The following is a 22,431-nucleotide window of genomic DNA, read 5'->3' as shown; positions in this document are numbered from 1 at the left end:
ATTGTCAATATTAAAACTACTAGATTTATTAAAAATGCAGTTTAGGTACCTGAAAAACTACGATTTGCCCTCAGTCCCAGGAGACGGATCATCTCCTCTCTTATGTCCACCAATTAAGTGGCTCAGCTGTTCCTTTCTGTCTCTGCTCATTTCTCTGGTGTGTCTACCAGACTGCCCATCTCCGTGATTCCCGGTACATACTTCAGAGACAAGGAGGCCCCTGACTGCTTGTAGAGCAGAGTTTTTCATGCCTGACCAGCGCACAGTGTGCTCTCTAGCCTGAACACTGGCCACTCTTGGGCCGGAAGCCTGCTCTTATCAAGTTGGCCTGATAAGAGTGGATCCTAGCAGCTGATCTCAGAAGGGGAATGTAGGCACTAAGGAAGCTCTTGTAATTATGGGGTTTTAAATTATTCTGAAAAGAGGATTCCTAGAATAAAGAAAGGGTATAAAAAAACAAAAACCACTGCTGAAGAGACAAGATGACTTTTGGCATTTTCCACCTGGCCCATTCGTTACTGTTAAGATCCACAAAGGAAATTATGTGACTAAGAACTGTGGCAATGAAACGAAACCTCAGAGGCTTTCTTTGAGCCTCTGCCTGTCTAGGCCTTTCCACCTCTGCATCAGTTCACTCTACAGCTTGTCTACTTCCTGGTATCTTAGTCAATTCTTTCTAGGCCATGGGCCAGCCAAGAAACGTAGTATAATGTATACACTACCCATAGAGAGGCTGATGGGCCTTCTAATTGTTTTCTATAGCTGAATGATACCTTTGGGAAAGCCGTTTCAGAAAACGTTAACATCACATGGTGCCAGTTCTCACAGACCACACTGCTTTCACTGTCATGACCATAGACAGTGACACCTCTCCCTGTATCCTCAAGGTGATCAGAACATTTCACTCCCTGGAAGTTGTCCGTTGCCATTTTAAGACCACCCTAGCACTTTAGCCAAGCCTGATAGAAATGGCCTCTTGCTCTAGTTCCTATAGCTCCACGTGAAGTAGACAGCAGGAAACGCATAGATGAACCTTTAGACGGTCAGTGCTGTGTAATACCATTGTTCTTTCGGGGCCACCTCTCTTTTCCAGATGCCTGTGATTTAGTATTTCTTCTGGCCAGAGAAGAGCACTGGAAACAGTGACCAGAGAGCATTCTATCCCCTATTACTCAATGTGTTTTTTCCAGAGCAGCCCAGAAGGTTATGTTGGATTTTATGAGCAGCAGAGGATTGCTGATGAGTGTACCGCCTAGAAAGACAAACTGCAAAAACTGCAGAACTTGGAGCTGCCCTTTGAGTCAGCTACTGAGCTGAGACAAAAATCTCTGCTTCCTGTGCCCAGCTTCAACAGTATGGCCAATACTTGAAGGAGAAGGGAAAGCATCATTTAAAACATTTTCATTGTCTCCACATGTGATCTGGGGACTAAATATTTTGAACTAAAAATCTCACTCCCTAGTAGAAGGTCAGTGTCACACATTTCTGATATTAAAGGTTATCACTCTTTCCTGTGTTCCTCGCACCAAAAAAAAAAAAAAAAAAAAAGAAAGAAAGAAAAGAAAGTAAAATAAAATAGGTCTTCAGCTGTAAGAGGAATTTCCTCAAGTGATGAAAACCAAAGGGCTTGTTGAGCCTCCTTAACCCTCGTAGCAATAAAGACATCAAAATATCAATACAAAATCTGGATTGAAAACACAGTTTAAAGACTTTTGCTAACGCATCGAATGATCTCAAGTAAAAGTTATTTGAAAATAAAAATAAGAATATTTTAAAGATATGGGTAGCAATCGCCACCTGTTCTCTCAGTAAAGCAGCTGCATTTACAGAAAAACTCCAAATGATTTTCAATGCCAAATGTAATGTGACTTTTGTTGTTGATGTGTTCGTTTCATTTGAAGAATATTTTTAAATGCTCAAAAATTGAAAATGCAATGTTGGTCATTTTAAAAATTGTAAATGTATTTCAGCCCATGGTTGACAAAAGAAACAACTGTTTTAGATATCCTGCTCCTTTCTTAGCTCTGTAAGGACAATTATGTAGAAGGAAGACCCATGGAAAGGCTTTAGCAACGGAGTGACCATGTTTCAGAAACTCAGAATTAGCTTCTGATCTACTAGTGGCTTCAGGAAGGGACGTCAGACTGCCATTCCAGCAGTGGTCTAAGGCCAGTTTGTGTCATGGAGAGGGGTATGATGTTCTTACATACATGTGATTCTGTATCTGAGGCCATGTGGATGGATGGATAACGCTGCTCTTTCTTGCCCTTTGGCACAGAACAAAACACTGGACAATTGCTGACCTTCAGTTTCCTGCATGCGTGTATAGCTATGGCCAAGGTAAACTGGTCTCTTGGGTTTATTTGGAGTTGAAATTAGCTGAGCTGTTTGTTTCCTCTGAGCCATATACAGATGCTTTTTGAACTATCTTTGTGTTTGAGGGATTTTTTTTTCATGGTATCAGCACACCACTTCCTCCGAGTCATTACTTTGAACAGTTTTGCAGAGGGAGATATTCCTGCTGGCCACCAGCCCAGCCAAGGAAAGCGATGATTGAGGGATGGCAGCAAACCTTTACTAGTGTGTTGCATGTCTGTGCATGACTTCATGAAATGAGTTCTCAGCCACTAATTCTGGCAAATAGGGTGGCTGTCATCTGAGCTTACCAGTAGAAAACATTTTGGTAATATCAGGCATTGGCTCCCCCTTTTGAATGATACTCAAAGTTTAGGCTAAAATAATGTCCTCAGATGACCTTTTGCTTGCTCTCTCTCTCTTTCTCTCGCTCTCTCTCTTTCCATGGAACTCTTTAGAATGTGGATTTCTACTTAACCTTTGATACTTCCAGATTCTTTGACAGTTTTAGAAACTAAATTTCTAAATTTTAAAAAGTACATTTTAGAACTTTTAGAAACTACATACTAAATTTTAGAAACTACAAGTTTAAGTAAAGCCATTCTTAACTTTCGTTGTATTATACTTCAAATATTTTTGACAATGACCTTTGAATACTTTTAAATGTTGATATACAAACATACACAGTGATTTTACTACCGTGTTTTATAAATATTCCCTTTTCCATAAATTCATAAATTTCTTGTCATGAAGATAGTAATATTTCATAGCATCTTAAGAATAAATTCTAAACCTTTAATACTTTTATACTTATGCTAAAGAAAATAAAACTAGAGATTAAAATATATAACCATAATAAAGTTATAGTGATTTTTATACTCCCAGATTTATGCATTAAGAGAACTGATTTGACTTTTATCAGATTCTGATTTTCCATTTTAAAAATGTAATTGCTTTTCCTTGTGGGGGAGGTATGGGAGGAGTTCACTTAAGGAAAATCACCACTAAGTTGATCCAGTCCTTTTGTGGATTTTATTTTTGTAAAAGCCCAAATCTTAACAAAGCTGTAACAGGTGCCACTTACTTCCCTGAGTAATATATTGTACACTGTCTTTTGCATTGTTTCTGGGCATTTTAGAATGTGTTATAATTTTAAAACGTTTTTTAAAGCTGCATTTTAAGACTGATGACATACACATCACAGAGACTCATAGCAATCTGTAGTGAATTCGGGGCAGAGTGGTTCGTGTTGCGGTTCTCCATTGCTTGTACTTCTACACATTGCTTGTGCCTAGAAAGATTTTGAGATGCCTCATCTTTGTGTGTCAGCATTTTTGAGAAACGCTCATCTATATTTTCAAGATACAGGGGAGAGAAAGCAAGAGCAGAAAACCGTATCTCTACGTTTGTGCAGTTAGAGGTGGAAGAGAATTCATTAGACCCTGCTAGTGAGGAATATTAGGTCTGTGCCTCCACCGAGTATTCTGTACTAGGAGTAAATCTGGATAAATACAAAGTTCTGTGTACAGAAGCCTTTGTACTTTGGAAAATAAAGTTTAACATCGGTGATCTTCACATTGATTTTCCCTGAATTCCCTGCCAACGACAGTTGGATACTGAAAGTGTTTTCTGTGTGGTATTGAGTTTTGCTGAAGCCTTATTTGACGGTTGGCACTACTGGTTTTCACATCAGAGTGCCATCATCTTGTGGTGGCTGAACTTGGGCATAATGATAGGAATCGTGGTTTTGTTTTCTCACTCACTGGGAGAAATCAGATCTTGCCTCAAGGCCTGTTTTCTCTCAGTTCATTATGTGCCACCTCTGAAAACATTCACAGACCTTTACTGTTCTCTCTTTACTGCTCAACCACTAGAATAAAGCAGCCTTGAATATAAGCTCTGTCTTTTCATTCCCCAGTTGGGTGAGACCACCCCCAAAGGGCTTTTGGACATTTTTTTAGCACACTGAAGAAAAGTCTCTGCCTTGGAGGATTTTGGGACAAGTGGCTCCCCCCGTGCCCAGCTGGAACTTTAACCCACTGATTGGATCCTCTCCAGGTGAAATGAAAACAACGCAATGAGCATAAAATAAATTTAGTAATCCCTATTCCTCCTTAACTTTTAAGAGAAACTCTATTTTTAGGAAGTTCCTGGGGCATTTTTCCTGAATTTGTGTTCATTGAGTTTAGTGATACTTGGAATTAAACAAAAATGCAGACACATTCGTGAATGAGGAAGGGACCAGCACAGACTGAGTGGATCAATGCCAGCTTTTTGAAATAGGCCTGAGTAAATTTGAAAACTATGTGTAGAACTGATATAAAATGGAGACTCTGAAATTGCCACTACCCAGGTTTCCTCAAATATCAAATAGAGCAAGTTTTTCATTCTTACATTGCATTGAATTACCCCTCTCAAAAAAGAAGGAGCCACTTTGCTAGCCAACAGAAATTTAGTTCACTTAACAATAATGATAGGTGATGTTGCTGAGTGTTTAGTATGCTTCCGGCACTTCACCCCAAAGCACCTGGCTTTCTCAGTTAGACAAGGAGAATATCTTATAAATCCAGGAGAGAACTATAGGGAGTGAGGAACAGCCCCTGACTTAGGAAGACACAGAAAGGAGATCAGAGGATGTCATTCCAGCCCAAGTCCTCTGGCGAATCAAGTAGATAACTGTAGCTATTTTGAATGAGCTATGCTCAGAAAGAGTTTTTTTTATTGCCAAGTTTTCAATCGTTCAAAAGGAAAATTCTAAATTTGATTTTACTTTTTCCAAAATATTTGCAGAATGGCTAATAAAGATGGCAAAGATAAAGCTTGGATATTCATTAGGTCAGCCTAAATTACTCCTTAGTTCCTGGGAACTTTGGCCTCGTGGAGGATGGAATAAGCTGACTCAGGGTCATGATGGCTGCTTTCTGTGCTCAAACTTGAGAGGTTTACACATGTCTGCACATGTGTCACGTAAATCAAGGCATTCCTACTTCCGCCTCTGAGGTGGGAAGAATTGTGGTAAGGTGTGCCTGGACTTCCCGCTTCCTCCTCCCAACATGGGATGGAAATATTTCCTAGCATGGTGAACATTCTCATAGGCTGCACAAAAACAGCCACAGTGGCAATATAAGAGAATTCTTTTGTAAGGGTATATCTGTCGGGAATAGAGGCAGTCCTTGATTTGTGAAATTTGATTTATAAACACACAGAAATGGTCGCTGCTACTCACCCAATCCCCCAATAGTTAGAACGTGTGTGTTTTTCCTATGAAAAGTCATGAAGCTTTTAGATAATCTTTAGATTCAAAAGTAAAAGAAATAAGGAAAAGACTAAAACCCTGTGACTAAAAAAAAAAGACCCAGATAACAATTAATGGAGAAAGATATACTATTATAATAATGGAGAACACAATAAATATATGAAACATATTGTCAACCTCACTGGTAATCAAAGAAATAAAAGTTGAAACTGCCCATACATACAATTTTTTTGTCTATCAAATGGGCAAAGATTTTGAAAAGTAATAATAGCACATGTTGAAAAGAAATGAAATGAGTGTTAGTGGGAGTATGACTACTAAAACTGTGAGAAAACAATTGACAATATATATCAAGATGATTAAGAGAAAAACTTCACTTTTTCTATCTCAGTAATTGTACTCTAATAAGTTTATCCTAAGGAAAGAATCTGAAGTGACCATAAACATTTAGATACAAGTATATTTGTCATAGTAGGATTTGTAATAATGAAATTGGGTACAATTTAAATGTCTAACAATGAAAATATTTACATAAGTAATAGAACATCCGTAAAAAGAAATATGCAACTATTAAAATTATGTTAGGAGAATATTTAATATAGGAAAATATAGAAAAGAATGCTATAAGACTATATATGTACAGCATTATCCCATTTTAGATACACACACACAGAGAAAAATACTAGAAGGAAATTCCAAAATGTTAACTGGTTTTCTCTAAGTACTAATGAGTCAATTAAAAAATTATATTATTTATATTTTCCAAACTTTTCCATATCTGACTTTTTGATACAAAAATACTTATTTTATGTGAAGGAAGTTAACTATAAAAAGTGGGAGAAACTTAAGGAAGTTAACTCCAGAGAGTGTGACTACTATATGGAGTAGTCTCCTTCCAACCAAATGTCTTCTTGTATCTCAACAAAAAGTCCACTAATTCAATGTCGTTTAGGTTAAGAACTCTTCTCTCTTTAAAACTAAAAGCCAACAACTTGGTTTCCCTTTTGCATCTGCACGAAATTATATTGTCCTAGGGAAGGGAATTATGGCCTGTAGGTAAGAAGTACTTTGGGACAGGAGCCCTTCAGGGTCCTAAGTGGGGTTGAGGGAGAATGGAGGGAAGGCTTGGGGAAGTGGGCAGAGGCTGAGGCTGGAGCACTCCAGAGAGTAATGAACCCCTCTTCCACCCACCACCTCTAAGTCCTTTCCTTTGAAGACTTGGAATTGAAGTTTCAGTTTAGTCACATTGTAAATTAAATAGACTTGTGGGCCAGCCTGTCAGCGTACCCTCAAGTATGTTTGAATGGAGTGGTTCTCAAATCGAAATGACTATCCCCCAAAGACTTTGACGTACTGTACGTTCACAGTAGAGTTGGCCTAAATTAGCCCTTCTTCTGGCAGTGACCTCTGTGAAACAACTCTGTAGAAGATCAGAGGAACTGGGCCGAAATGAACACCTGCACTGCACAAAACGGGATAAATTCGTGTTCCTTCCATCACACTGCCAGAAGTTCAGAAATAACAGAAGTAAAGCCAATGAATCACCAAAGGAGTAATTAGTAAAAGTTTATTGTGCACACACCAAAAAGACAGTTGGCAAGTTGGGAGCACTCAAACCAAAGCATGGAATGAGGCTCAGGGGTATATTGTTATACAGCAGCTTGTCTAGTGAGAAAGCAGTGACTGTTTACTCTTCACAGGGATTGGTTATAATATTCGAATCTTCTTAAATAATAGGGAATGGGGCAGTGGTTACCGTATATCAACCTTGGGAAACAGTTCAAGTATTTTTGCTCATGATTTCAAGAGTCATAAGCAAGAAATGACCCAGGTCAAGTTAGTCTTGCAAAATAAGCAAATTGAGCTTTGCTTGTATAACTAAACTGGTTTTGTCTGCTCAGGGAATTTTCAAGGTTTGTCTTTGTTTTTTTTTTTTTAATAGCAACATCAACTCATGAATGTAAGCTCTGTGAGGGTGGAGAATTTTCTCTGATCACTGCAGTATCTCCAACATCTGAAACAGTGTTTGGCTCATAATCGATGAGGTCCTTGTTGAATGACTGCTCTGTATCGGCACCCGCTCACTGGTTAGCCACCTAGTCATAGGGGAGCAGAGAAACAGAGCATAGGAGTTATTTTTAAGTCTAGAAAATAATTTTCTTTGTGTGTTTTTCTTTGGGGCTGGAGAAGAGGTCCGAGAGGTTGAGTGTAGTCCAGGTCAAGGCAGGAAAAGGTGTCGATAGCAGGGCCTGGAGGTGGAGAAGCTCATCTATAAGAAGGAAGCATTTCTGTGGTGACTGAAAGGGGTGGGAGGGGCTGTTGGCTAAAGTGGAAATTATGCTAACAGGTTATTGTTACCTTAGCCACAGTACCCAGCCAGCTACTTATTTGCTTTGCTAGGACGCAACTGCCACCCCAAAGCCAAGAGTAACACCTGGGGTGGGTTCTGTTTAATGGTGATTTAGTTTTATTTAGTTTTCTTTCTTTCTTTTTTATTTTAAATGGTGGTAGGGGTGGTGAGGCAGAGAGAAACCATTTAGTTTTGTGTCTTTTTTAACTGCCCGTTTGTCTTCCTGAGGGTATCCTACAAAACATAAACCACATGTGGTTTTCATACCTCACATCTTTGTGGTTTGTTATTCTCAAACTAGTCAATATTTAAATGTAGTCATGGAGTTGCTTTTACATAAGTGACCAACGGATCATTCTGTTGGAATGGTTCTGATAAAGAATGAAATGGTCCAAGACTGAATGAAGCAGCTTCCGTGAAGCAGGGAAAGGAATCATTTAGTCAGTGCTGAGATAAAACAAAACAAAACACACACAAAATGCTGATCATCTGTGATGGAACCCTTTTCTGATGCTATTGCCCCTGTACCCCTATTTGGAGTTGAGGGAACAACGTCTGTACATTGGTCCAGTAGGAAGCACTTTCCTTGTCTTTCCTATGGCCGATAGGGTAGCCATCTCGTCAGAGACACCTAGGAGTGTTTTTCCAAACGTCTGTTTTCTCAGTCATTTGGAGAATCCAGAGTAGCCAAATGGGAGGCAGAAAGTTCTTGGAGTAGCAAAGTCAGATGGGAATCCGAGGTCATTCCAGTAGAACAAAGTCTGTTTAGGGCAAGCCACTGAGAAAAGCAGCGCCTGCTAAGAAACAGGAGGAAGAGGCACTTCGCATATCTGTGACCGAGTGGAAACAAAAGTGCGAGCAGAGCTGCCTCCCGGGATTATAGGTGAGCAGCTGTGCTTGTCCCACAGGCTCCTCTGTCTGCTTCCCAGGCTGGATGAGCAGGGCCATCAAACTGCTGTTGATGACTTGAAATGGAGCACAGGGACATGCGAAGATCCCCTGAGCCCCAGAAGCTGTGGCTCTCAGCCTTGTCTCACCCCGTGCCCACTTTTAGTGGCAATATTTTCTAATGCCCCCTTCACAAACTTCAGTGGACCTTCACAGATGAAATAATCCGAGCTCATACGTAATTTTCTCCAAAATTCATGTAATTTTTATCTATAATTAAAAAGAGCAATAAAAGGACTGCAATTTATTATCAAATAGCTTCAATTTGTAAGTGATCCGATACAACTCACTAACCAACAAAAGGAAGGAAGTGGTCAGGTGTGTGTCTCTACACCTATAATCACCGTGAATGGGACAGCTGCGACTCCACACTTAACCAGGGTAAGAGTTAGAGACTTTAATACTGCAAGTGGCAATGTCTCTGGGTACATGATTTTCCAGAAGGGGTGAACAACTCTTCGTAAAAATCAGAGAAAAACATAGTATTTCATTTATATGACAGTTGCATTACTGGAACATCCAGGAACTAATACAACAGTATGATAATTGCTTTGAGTTATATATAAAATGGAGATAAGGTTTAGGCTCAGATAACTATGAATAATTTTTCTACCTACACTGATGTCCAACAGGATCTTTGAAGGTCATATGGGAAAAGTCTTTACTGAGTGGCGCAGTCTGGTATGTGGCAGGTCGTCTCGCATCCCTGGTCCTCAGGTCTGAATCCCAGGAGGGCCCCCTCATTATTGTGATACCCGCAAATGCCCCCATTTGTTGTCTACATGCAGAGTGGTTGGGTTTGCCTCTCCCAGGAGCAGCTGCACCAGTGCAGTCGGAGGTCCCAGGGGAAGTCTTGGGTTGCCGAGCCCTTCCTGCGATGTTCAGATGGGTGAATCGGGCCCAAAGGTGCAGAGCTGTTTCCAGAGTACCCCAGGGACGTGCATTCATTTTCATATGGTTTTGTCCTCCAGCAGGAGACACCAAGTAACCATATAGCTGGAGAGAAGTCTGAATAGGGAACGATATGGTGATGGTCCGCACCCCAGAAATAATTGTAAAGACCCCATCCTGGCTTCGTACCCACTGATTAGCAACCAAAAAGAACACATAGCTATCCATATGCCAGTAGTTTCTTCCTGTGTGTGGGCACAAGTATATACATGGCAGGATGTGAAAATGGTGCTTTCCACCAGTTTGCCCCTTGAGTTATAAGAAACTTTTCCCTGTATTTCAAATGGGTTTTCCCCTGGGGGCCACTGGTATTGGATACTAGTGACCAATTTGGAATTGTTTTTATTTTAATTAAGAGACCCTGTCATATCCCTGACACTGGCAAATAGCTCTGCTTGAGAAAGAGAGCTGTTAAATGTGTTGGCAGTTGCCCATGTTGCCTTTTTCAATGGCTGTCCTGCACCACCGCACATCAGAAGCAAGAGCCTCCCCAGGTCTCTTTGGAGGAGCTAATCCAGCCCATCTCTGCTCCACTCTGGCACCTCCCTAACTAGAACCAAGTGTGTGGCAGCCTAATCACAACCCTAAGTCAAATGGAGGATGAAACTCAACTTGGAGTCGGAAGTTTTTACAAGTATTTTTCAAGCCCCTGTGCTACATCAGTTACTGATCCAAGCAGCTGGGGAGACAGCAGAGAACAAGATAAACTCCCTCTCGAGTTGGAAGAGCAAACCATGCACAGATAATGCAGAGTACGAATGGGGTGAAGGCAGCAAGCAAGCCATTAACCAATAGAAAAGTGTCAGCACAAAAGCCCTGAAACAGAGGGATGGGGGAGAAGTAAAGAGGTCCATGAAGTAGAGGATAAGGAGGAAGGTTGGATCTGGGGGCGAGGGGGGAGGAAGGCTTGCTCGTCACTGCAAGGACTTTAGATTTTATTGAGTGTACAGTGGAAAGCCACCAAAGCTTCTGAGTCTATGAATCTCTTCTGAGCTCCCAATTTGCAGGTATTCCATACAGTATCTTTGGGCTGAGGATTCAAATCCTACACTAGGTTGTCAGCACTAAGACTCCAGGGAGGAGAAGCTAACTTGGGCCTTTAATTCTACTGGCCACAAACCCAAGAAAACCCGCAGTAGACAATGCCCCGTTTTAAGAGCTGGCTTCAAGCAGGATAAACTGTTCTTAGCCTTGAAGCCGTAGCCCAGAGGTGGCTCTGGACGGCCCAAGGCAGCCCGAGACTTTCCCAGGGCTGACACTGCTTGTCTGCTAAGTGTCACCCAGGCATCCTGCCAGGGAAGATGATGAGTGAGACGGGGCTCCTTCCCACCAGGCCCTCAACATCCAGAGTAGTGTTGTCCAGTATGATAGTGGCTCTTGAACACTTGAAATATCTTTGGTAGTAAAATACACACCTGGTTTTGAAAACTTTATGTGAAAAAAAAAATCAGAATACCTAATTAATGAGTTTTTTATTGTGAGTACATATTGTAATAATATTTTTGAAATACATAGTGTGTAATAAAATATATTATTATCATTTCCTTTTTTACTCTTTTTAATGTATCTAAGTAGAAGACATAGAACTGACTGCACATATGGCTAAAATTATATTTCTACTAGACAGTGCTTTATTTACCCGGAGGGTTGTTTTATTTTGTTCTTCTTTGGTTGGTTAGAATTTTGATTTTTGATTTTTTGTTGCCGTTAAGAGGGTCTCAGATTTTGATAATTTAATGCTTGTTGAGGAAGAACTATTTGAGTTCTGAACCATCATGAGGGAGCCCTTAGTCTCTATCCCATTTCATCCATCAGCCAAAGAGATCATTCTGAGAAGGAAAGGTAACTTCTGTAGCTCCCAGGTCTGAGCACGTTTATGACAGAGTGAGCAAATCTCTTTAACAGCCTCTAGTGGCTGAACGAGGAAGTGAACCAGTTATTTATTTATTTTTTTTATGGAAACATTTCAAATATACATGAAAAGTAGTTAGAACATTACAACAAACTGCCATGTACAATTCACCCAGCTTCCAGGACGATCACCTCAGGCCGATTCTGTTTCTTTTATACCTCTGCCTACTTCCCCCACTTTAGAGCAAACCCAGACATAACATCATTCCATCCACAAATATTTGAGCATATATCTCTAAAAATTTAAGGATTCTTTGTAAAAGACAACATAACTTCAATAACATTATCACACCTGAAAGTTAGCGATAATATTATTAAATATTGATCAATATTCAAATTTTTTGGTTTGTATCATGATCCAAATACCATGTTGCAGCTGATTGCTGTATCTCTTGAGTCTTAAGCTCCCCTTGCAACTCTTTTACTGCGTTGGCTTCATTCTCAGCCTCCAAATGTTTACCAGTCCCAATGCCACCAGTCCCAGACCCACGTCTTAGAAAAAGTTTCATTGCATCTCCTTGGTGCATGCTCATCTCTGACCCAATCACTGCAGCCAGAGAACCACAGGCCCTAACTGGCCAAGGCTGGTCACTTTCCATTCTTGGCATCAGCATAGCATTAGCTCAACTGAGGCCAGAAGAGCAAAAGAGTGGAAGGTCAGTGGTTCTCTCTCCCTCCCCAAAGCTGAGGCTATTATTGTAGTTCAGGGGGATGGATGCCGGACAGCCCGAAAGCAACAAATGTACACTCAGTTTACCTATCCCCCCCCCCACACACACACACACTCCTTCCCATAATACAGTTTCAAAAATGTCTCCACATAAGAAATTGCACTCACCCTCCTCCCAAAGAGAGACAGCTAATTCAAGGCCAAGTCCAATGCCAAGTCCAAACTCTACATCTTGTCTGTCAGCACTGGACAGAGTGTCTTGTGTCCAATGGCTAAATTGTAAGTTAACACCCAGTATACAGTGGTAGAGGGAGAACAACAGAGGAATTTTGTGATTAAATTTCCATTTGGGAGAGGAGAAAATCAGACACTGGTCACCAGATAGCTAGCATATTTCATAATCCACTGAGTAAATTCCACCTGTGCTGGCAGTGGGTGAGAATTTTGGTCAGCTGCCCCTGTCCTACAGTCCACTTCCTGTTCTCCTGGCTTCAGAGATCTAGGGATTGCCTTAGGGTCTGAGCAATCATACACTTTTTTTTTTTTTTTAACAAGTCTTGGGCTTTATCCTGTAGCACAGTGCACTTAAAAACTTGATCAGCTTCTCCAATCCCTGAACTCCTTGGATTAATAACCAAAACTCAAGAATGTTTTGAGTCATAGTCTTTGACTATGGAACCAGGCCTGTGCATTTCTGTCCCTAGCAAGTGAACCATCCTCCACTCCCGAATTTTGTGCCCTCTATTTTGGTCTCTGATTAGGTACAATTTGAAACAATGACCTGAGGTGGTAGAACCACTGATAATTTACTCCTCACTCCTGAGATGGATCCCAGTATATCCCAATGAAAGTAACTGGTCTTTTTGCTCAGATGAGAGAATGTAACAGAACGTCTTTGTAGGGACAATGGGAAATTAGGCTTCTCCTGTGATCCAAATTATGTTCTGATATAGTTCTTACCTCTGACCCTACTCTATATAATGTTAGCATAACAGAGAATTTGGGTTTTCCAGCTCACAAGGCTTCAGATTATTTGACTCTCCACCATCTTGGTTGCAGATCATAGGGAACAAAAGTCTGTATTAACAAAGCTGCATTTTTGCCCTCTGCTTCCAGTCAGTTTTAGCCTAAGTTTATCTCTTTCCTGTGGATTTTAGTGAAGGCTGAAAGGAATGGCCAACACACTCCAACATTGTAAGTTTTTTTCTCCAAATCCTTTAATGGTATACCATCAATAGACTCATGATCAAGGATTCAATAGGTGGCCACATAACCAGCAATGTTACCATCACATAACAAGGATTGCCAACTTCACAGCCCAGGAGAGCCTGTACTAACTTTCACCCAAATTTAAATCAGCCATTGCACATTTTAGAGTTAATCACATTCAACACTCACTTCTAGTACCGATTCCTGCATACTTAAGAGTCTGTGTATTTCCCGTAATATAATAGAAAACCTGACCACACTAGCTTAAACCAATAAAGAATTTATACGATAGTGTAAATTAAAAGTCCAGAAATAGGGCTAGTCTCAGATGCAGATGGATTCAAACAATGTCAGTAGCTGGTTTGTCTCCACCCCCAACTCCCCAGTTTGTTGGTCTGTTTCGGACCCCATATAATCAAAAGATGAGTGAGGCCATTCTAGCCCCTATATCCTCACAAATCCAACTCCAGTCTCGTCCTGCAGGGAGAGTCCTCACCTCTGGCCATAAGTTCCCTTGGTTCTGATGAGGTCCCAGACCACCACTAAAACGTCTCTGGGGACCAAATGGATGCAAGGCTCTGATTAGCCAACCCTGAATCAACCCTGCTCTTACTATATCTGGAGTGGGAATGAATCCTCTGGTCCCACTCAGGCTGAGAGTGAGGGAGGGAGGATTCTCCAAACAAAAACTAAAGGTCATCATAATTAGGGTAACTGGATGCTGAGCTGCCAAAACATAAAAGATATATTGCAGATTTTTTCCCAAGTAAGATTATACTAATTCATATTACCAGGGCATAGAATAATACAAAACTTGTTTTTAAATTTCTCTGTTTCTGAGGTTATTTTTAAATGATCAACCCTCTGTGTAACTGTACTGGTAATTTTATGAGGAAGAGGGAAATTCCTTTACTTCTTTTAAATCACATAATTCCCCTATTTTAAAATTTTGAAAGTAAAATTCTCCTTATAATAAATTCATACGTATAATCTGGTAATTTCTTATTCCCCCTGAGAAGCTATAATGGGAACATTCTGCTATTGAAGGGAATTACTAGAATTCAGGAAATATGTATTCTAAAACATCTTTCCTCTACCAGAGCAAATACTACACTATAACAGGTAGTCATGGAAACACGACTTGAAAAACCAGAATTGTTAAAACAAAAAAAACCCTGCTCTTATTTTATACATGTCGCTGTTGCCCTGATTCAGTCTCTGCTGATTTGGGGTCTCCACAGGAGGGTCATTGGCTGTGATTGATTCTTTACTGCTTTTCTAAGACTGGTGTTTCTGAGATTTGCTGCTGTTTTATAATCTTCTGTTGGCTCTTGGTTTTTTATTTCTGTATATTAATATGAAGGAGCCAGGACATTTCCTGATTGGTCCAAGAGCCTATTGATTATTGTTTCACATCATTAAGCTAGGACTGGTCTAGGTATTGAGTGAGGGCGATATACACATTTAAATTCTTTTTGAAGTCCAGAATTGTGATTGTCTTTATTTGCCTCACGTTCTAATCGTTCTTAATATATAATAGCCAACTGCAACCAATACAAATACTACGCTCAACTTCTTCCCTCCACATCACAGCCCTCTCCCTGCCCCTCTTCCTTCCGCCTCTTCTTATGCTTATCGAAAATAACTACGTGAAATCCTACTTCTGAACCTAAAATGAGGCTTAAAGAGGTAACGCCACTGGATAATGGAGCTCCTGCCTGCTATGTGACATGAGCAGGCAACTTAGTCTCTCTGGATCCCCATTTCCTCATCTGTAAATGAGAGTGTAGACTTTGATCTCTGTAGTCTTGTTCAGTCTTAGCATTCCCTCTTTTAAGAAGCTGACACTGGTCTGGAAATACCTCATCACTTTCACGTCCAACACCTGTGTGTCATCCATTGCAGAGGGGGACCTCCAAGGCCTCTGAGGTCAGTGATATGGTTGGAACTCTCCCCTACCCACCAAATCATCTCTTATCATCTCCATATTTTCCTGCCTCATTTCCTTTATCTTTTTATTTCCTCCCCTTTCTTTCTGATTGTTTATTTGGTTTCAACTTTCTTAACCATTTTTCACTCCTCGCTGCCCAATGACATAAGCCACCTGCACTGCATAAGGCTCTGCCAAGCTCCTTGGTGGGCTAAAGGGCTTACTTGCTGGCCTGTGGCATCCTCCCTCTGGAAAAGTTCCTTTTAACATACGCTTTCTTAGGAAGGTTCAAGTCTAGTCTTGGCATTCCCTATTCACTCTGCCAGAGGGAACAATCTTCAGCTCCTAAGGAAATGTTATGTTTTGGTAGAATTTTTAGGAAATATTGATTTTTTTTTCATTCAACAAACAATATTAATTAAGCACCTACCAGGAGCCAGACGCTGTTCTAGATGCTGAAGTGACAGCAGGAAGGAAGGTCCCTGCTCTCATGGAGCTTGAATTCCAATAGGGAGAGATGTACAACTAAATAAACCATTAAGTAAACAATAAAATGTCAGGTAGTGACATGTGCTGTGCATAAAAGAAAACAGGAGCAGCGGTGGGGCGTAAGTGAGAACACTTTTGCTGACAACGGAGGAATGAGAAGGAACCAGGACATAAGTGTACCAGGTGAGAGAGCCACAAGTGAGGCCCTGAGATGCAAGTGAGCTCGGTGTGTTTAAGGAACATGAAGTAGCAAAGGGAGTGTTACTTGAGATGAGGTCAGAGGACTAGGACAAGGGCCAAATATTGTGGGTCTTTGTGAGTCTAGGCAGAGAGTTTGAACTTTTTAAGTGAAATGAGAAACTATTGGAGGGTTCTAAGCACGGGAGGAACATTATCTGATTTATGTCTGATGGTGCATGGTCGACAACTCATAAATGTGCCCAAAGTTAACTGTTTTTACAAGTTTTCATTAAAGATGAAATAAACCCAAAGTCTAGACAACTACTCCCTCGCATGTCTCAGAGGCTCCAGCCTTCTCAGTGACATACTCCCTTCTAAGTGAGCTGTGTCTAATGGCTAGGAATAGCCATAAACTGTATGTATACTAAGTATGTGTTTGTGTGTGTGTTTTGGGGGTGCCTTACTTAGAGAACTTCAAAATAATTCTAAAAATACATAGAGAAGTCATCATATTTCCCATGTTCCCTTTCTATTTTTTTTATAAATTTTATTGGGGAATATTGGGGAACAGTGTGTTTCTCCAGGGCCCATCAGCTCCAAATCATTGTCCTTCAATCTAGCTGTGGAGGGCGCAGCTCAGCTCCAAGTCCCATTGCCATGTTCAATCTTTAGTTGCAGGGGGCGTAGCCCACCATCCCATGAGGGAATTGAACCAGCGACCTTGTTGTTGAGAGCTCGTGCTCTAACCAACTGAGCCATCCGACCGCCCTTCCGGAAGCTCAGCGACAGCTTGTTGTCCTCAATCTAGCTGTGGAGGGCGCAGCTCACTGGCCCATGTGGGAACCGAACTAGCAACCCTGTTGTTTAGAGCTCGTGCTCTAACCAACTGAGTCACCCAGCCACCCCTCCCATGTTCCCTTTTTAGACCCAACTACAGTTAGACTTCCCCTTAGATTCACTCAAGCATTTACTTGGTAATTGCTCAAGTGTTTTGTTTTCCTGAGGTTAGAGGGGGAAGGAGATGATAGCGGCAGGCCTCCACCTCTGTCTAGCCCCAAGCCTGCATGTGTTTATTCATGTATTGAGTGCCCCTGGGACCCAGACTCTACCTTAGCAAGAAGGTCCCTGCTCTCATGGAGCTTGAATTCCAGTAGGGAGAGATGTACAACTAAATAAACCATTAAGTAAACAACAAAATGTCAGGTAGTGACATGTGCTGTGCATAAAAGAAAACAGGAGCAGCGGTGGGGCATAAGTGAGAACACTTATGCTGACAACTGAGGAATGAGAAGGAACCAGGACATAAGTGTGCCAGGTGAGAGAGCCACAAGTGAGGCCCTGAGATGCAAGTGAGCTCGGTGCATTTAAGGAACATGAAGTAGCAAAGGGACTTACTTGAGATGAGGTCAGAGGACTAGGAAAGGGCCAAAGGGATACAGTTGTGGTTTCAAGTAGCTCCAGTCAAAGTAGAGGATTCTCAGTCACTAATCCTTCAGTGCTCTACATCCAGGGATTCTGACATGGCCTGGCATCATAACTCTGCCTATGCAGCTAAACTCATCTCTCGAAGAACTTAGAGTTTGAAAGAACCTTAGACATCAACTATCCCAGTATTCTCAGCAGGAGTACTTCTGGTATTTTGGGTGAGACTGTCCAATGCATTATAGGAGGTTCTGAATTCCTGGCTCCGCCCATGAATCCTAAAGGCCCCTCCCCTCAACATTCCAGCCCACTGCCCTCCACCCCCAACTGAAAATGCCTCCAAACATTTCCAACAGCCTCCTGAATTGAGAAGCATTTGTTTACCCAGTCCTATCATTTTCACAGGTAAGGGAATATTAGGCACCTTGTGGTCTCTTCATGCCTTTTTCCTCTGAACCCAGCAAAATCAGGACCCAAAGTTCAAATTTTACAACCAAGTTAGTTTCTGGAATGCCTCTGTTTTTCATTCTTTCAGCTGATACTTTTTCTCAGTTACATGGTACTTTTTCTCAGTTACATGGTTTGTATTGCAAACATTAAGTCTGAACTTTTCAGATGGATCAAGAAAAATGTATGAGCATCTTCAGATTGTTTATAGACACTCAAGGTTTTGGTGTAATATTTTCTATAAGTATTCCATGGCCCATCCACCTCTTCGAGTCCTATAATAATGAGAAATCTGACTTTCCTCCTTCCACACTCATTATCTCTATGCTTTTTCAAGCATCTCCTAGGGGAGTTACTGTTATCCCATTAAGTATGGGTGACAGAAACAAAATATTCTGCCATAAAAAACTCTGGGTCTTCATAGGACCTAAGCTGTATATCATTTATCCTGACTTGGGCACCAAAATCACATTTCAAAATTAATTCGTCTTCATACACCTGACCAGTTTTCTTCACTTGAATGCTCTGTAGATGAGGAAGAATCATTTATTTACCCTAATTATTAGTGTAGCTGAGAGCTTTTAGTTCTCGAGTGACTCTTTTCCTTAATACTAAATGGTATAGACAATATTGAGAGTGATGCTTTCAAATGGAATTTTCCTGAAGGAAAATTCAGGTTCCATGAACAATTGTCCTTTGTGGAGGTATCTAGAATAAAGTTGGGCTGTTGATTGGATGGAGGTCCTGATCTCCTCTTGTCATTGTACTAAACAAGCATGTCACACCTAGCGGGAAGGAGAAACATTAAACTTTTTTAGTTTAGGTTTTTTCCTTGCTTGCTTCTTAAGTAAAACCAATCTAGTTTCTTTTTCTGCAGCAGAGGAGGAAGGAACAAACAACAAATTAATCAGACAGGAAGCGAATAACCACAGAAGAACGACTGCCTCTGACTCAGTATGTCACATTTAACAAGAGGCCAGAGCTTGTCCAAAATGGCTGTCCAAAAACGGCCCCACGTTTGCGTTAGAAGATGATGCCTCTTTCAGGGACGGTTTTTTCTCTGGGCTCATATCTCATTTGCTCTCTGTCGGCCTGTGTCCCTAATCATGCCTTCCTACGGTATCCTTTAACGGTAAGAAAAATTATATTCAAGCTAAATGTATTTCCTTTATCGGCTAGGGGGAAGAGCTAAATGACTTTTAATGGGCCATAGTATGTTGAGATAAAGTTTAATTTTTTTATTAGAAGACCGTGTAGTCTATTCCTGTTGCACAGAATGTCAATTTCACCACTATGGTGATTGAGGGTGATTCATAACTTGTGTTTTGAGCCAAAGTATAAACAAGATAATGAGCAGAATTTTTCCTGACAACTGGACAAGATCCATAGGAACTATTTTTTCCCGTTTTAAATGGGGGTTTATGTCAGGAAGTATATCCCTTCAGTATGTGGTGCAGTTGTCCCACAGTTGCTGTTAAATTGTCACTTTGGCCAGCAAGAGTACGTGTGTGCGTTTAAAGTAGAGGAGTCACTGTAAGTTTCAAAGGAAAGCACCATGGAACTAAACTGTTGTCGTTCTATTGCTACAGACATGTTAAATTCAAATCCCAAACTAAACCCATTTCTAAGGCAGAGCCTTTTAGGAAGATAACAGTTTCTCTTTAGCATCATTCTATTCAGCATTCTAACAGTGCAGTGCACAACCATTATTGCTAACCAAATTCTGTTGCATTTGTTGTAAATAGTTATAACTATTAACATTTAATACGCTTAATATTTTGGCATAAAATATTGTAGTTTAAAATTTTCAAGCCGTGTACCCAGAGCAGGATTAAGGAAACTTTGGTATCAAAAAAGGTTTTTTCCTCATAGACACAGACAATAGTTTAGTGGTTACCAGAGGATAAGGGGGTTGGGGGTGGGAGATGAGGGTAAGGGGATCAAATATATGGTGATGGAAGGAGAACTGACTCTGGGTGGTGAACACACAATGGGATTTATAGATGATGTACTACAGAATTGCACACCTGAAATCTATGTAATTTCACTAACAATTGTGACCCCAATAAACTTAATGAAAAAAAAAAAAGGTTTTTTCCTCTGGGGCACATATGAGAAAGCAACTTGACTTGTGTTCCTTTTTCCCTGTAAAGAAATATAAAATGAAACTTTAAAATAGTAAGAGGGCACACGCCCTCTTAATAAGTACAAGTTTTTTTAAATAGTTCAGTGGCATAACTAAGATATACAATTGAAAATGGGGAAGTGATAAAATGACGAAAAGGCTGCAGGAAGATTCTAATTAAGAAAAGTAAAACACCTTGGTAGAGAGAAAGATATAGGTGAAGAGGCAGGAGAAAAAATAAAACAGGATAGTGAGAAAGGAACATGAAAAGCCTGGGAAAGGTTTTGAGGTCAATTCATGCAGAAACCATACCCTTACTATTCACTTGGATTGTGGGTTTTAAGTATTATGTGTTCACTTCATAAAGTCATGTTACTTCTGAACTGGCACGTCATCTAGTCAAAACTCTTCCTTTTGTAGTCTAAAGAGGTTTAAATAATTTATCTAAAATCACAGTCAGGATTTCTAATGCTCTTTGAAAAGTCCATTCATGGGTTAATTGTTCACAGCTCTTCAATTATTCTAATATCTAAACTTTTAAGGATTACACATACTGTGGATGAACTGCAATATTCAGAGAACGCCCCACGCTGAAAATAGAGTCCAGCAGCAGTTTCACCCTGATCATTGATTACATCAAATTCTAGATCTGGCCTATCGGCTGGAAGTTCCCCAACATATGTTAAATGTAAGAGGAAGTGTGGTACGTCATTCTTGGACCTTCCAAGTTTTATGCTCTTTTGAAGGCCTGCTTGACATTTCATGAACATGTCATTGTCTTTGGAAGTTTCTGGCTGTTTAAATTGTGATACATTTCTGCTTTAAGGTTGACTCATTTTTGTTTTACCAAATGTCATATATTTCTTGTTGGGAAGAGCATTTCCCCTGTCATAAATGCCTCTATCTGTATTTTGCAACTCTCACTCCTGAAAATTAAAACTGGAAAAAAAATACTAGACCAAGGAATGCCTTAATTAGTATGCTTTTCTGAGAAGCTTAAAATTATTTTATACACATCTCCATTCACCATTCATTTGTAATACAGAGCTTTGCAGGGGTGTGCATACGTGGGCTAAGGTTTAAATCAACTCATGATTTCTCTTTCTCATGGTTAAATAGGGAGGAAGACAGTAACATTTATTGAGCACTTACTATGTGTTAGGCTCTTTACTTTCACTTATATTTTTTTTAATGGCTAAAGTTATTAAGCACTTGCCTCATTTAACTCTTGAATAACCTTAATGAGTGGGTACCATTTTCCCCATTTTACTGTGAAAACTGGATTTAGAAAGGCTAAGTAATTTGCCCAAGGCCACCTAACAACTAAGTGTGGAGGAAGTGTTCTGTAATTTCAAGAGCTCTTTTAATAAGTGCAGTTTAGAGGCAATGAGATGTCCTTTTCCAGTCCTGGGAATCTGGAATTATACAAATGCTTTGTTTTAAATGTCACAGCAGCAGGCAATAGCTTTAAAGTGAATAATCTCAAGTAAGACCTTTTCCTTTCTAAGTCTTTTGATCTTTTCAGAAGTAAATTTGGTGGCACTTCTAACTTATAAAAGAAGGCTCCACTTTCAAAACTAAATGAACAAAATAATCAAATGTGTTGACATATATGCTGTCTGTATGAGCATGTATAGGTGTATGCATATGTGAGTGTGTGTGTGCATGTGAGAGAGAGAGAGAGAGAGAGAGAGAGAGAGTGTGTAGTGGGGATCAGGGGTAGATCTTAAACCTCTGGTGAAACTAAGTGTGGTACTGCGGATTTATAAAAACTTCAGCTTTGAGATTTGAGCCCCTTCAAGAGAATTCTTGAAAGAGATGGGAAGTAGTGGGAGGAAAATCAATACTTTTTAGTCAGGTGGATGAAGTAGAAAAGGGTTTCCCTTTCCTTTCCCTTTCCCCCATTTAAACAATAAGCAGATGTGTCGTTTAACTTACCGTCATTTTCTCACTTTTAAAAAAGTTTGATGTCTATAAATTGGCATTAGTTTTAAAATTAAATATATATGACAGTGAATTAAAAAAATAATTTTACTTCATAGCAACCTTTCTTTCCCCAGCAGTTACTCTTAGAGTGAAACTGAGTTGGTGTACTAATCGTAATGACATTGTAGATGTTTCAGAAGGTCTTCTCTGAAAAATGCCTTTTCCATCCCCCCAAATTAATCAACTCTTTTTAAATAAACTC

At 40.3% G+C, this 22,431-nt stretch overlaps 1 protein-coding gene across 3 annotated transcripts in view; it reads left to right on the top strand.

Annotated features, from left to right (window-relative positions):
* The window catches only part of WIPF1 (WAS/WASL interacting protein family member 1), a 110,573-nt gene that overhangs the window by 56,596 nt on the left and 31,546 nt on the right, over window positions 1–22,431 (top strand). Inside the window, exon 1 of one of the 3 annotated variants that reach the window (XM_019727472.3) lies at window positions 19,009–19,250. The exons of the other annotated variants lie outside the window; for them this stretch is intronic. The gene's annotated coding sequence lies outside the window, so the exon portion shown is untranslated. Of the gene's footprint in view, window positions 1–19,008; window positions 19,251–22,431 lie in introns of those variants that run through there. 3 annotated transcript variants of the gene reach the window in all.

The sequence above is a fragment of the Rhinolophus sinicus genome, chromosome 17 (genome assembly GCF_057876585.1).
Source record: "Rhinolophus sinicus isolate RSI-liver-muscle chromosome 17, RSI-T2T, whole genome shotgun sequence".
NCBI lineage: Eukaryota > Metazoa > Chordata > Mammalia > Chiroptera > Rhinolophidae > Rhinolophus > Rhinolophus sinicus.
The sequence above is the reverse complement of the archived record's forward strand: the minus strand, read 5'-3'. Positions and strand labels throughout refer to the sequence as shown.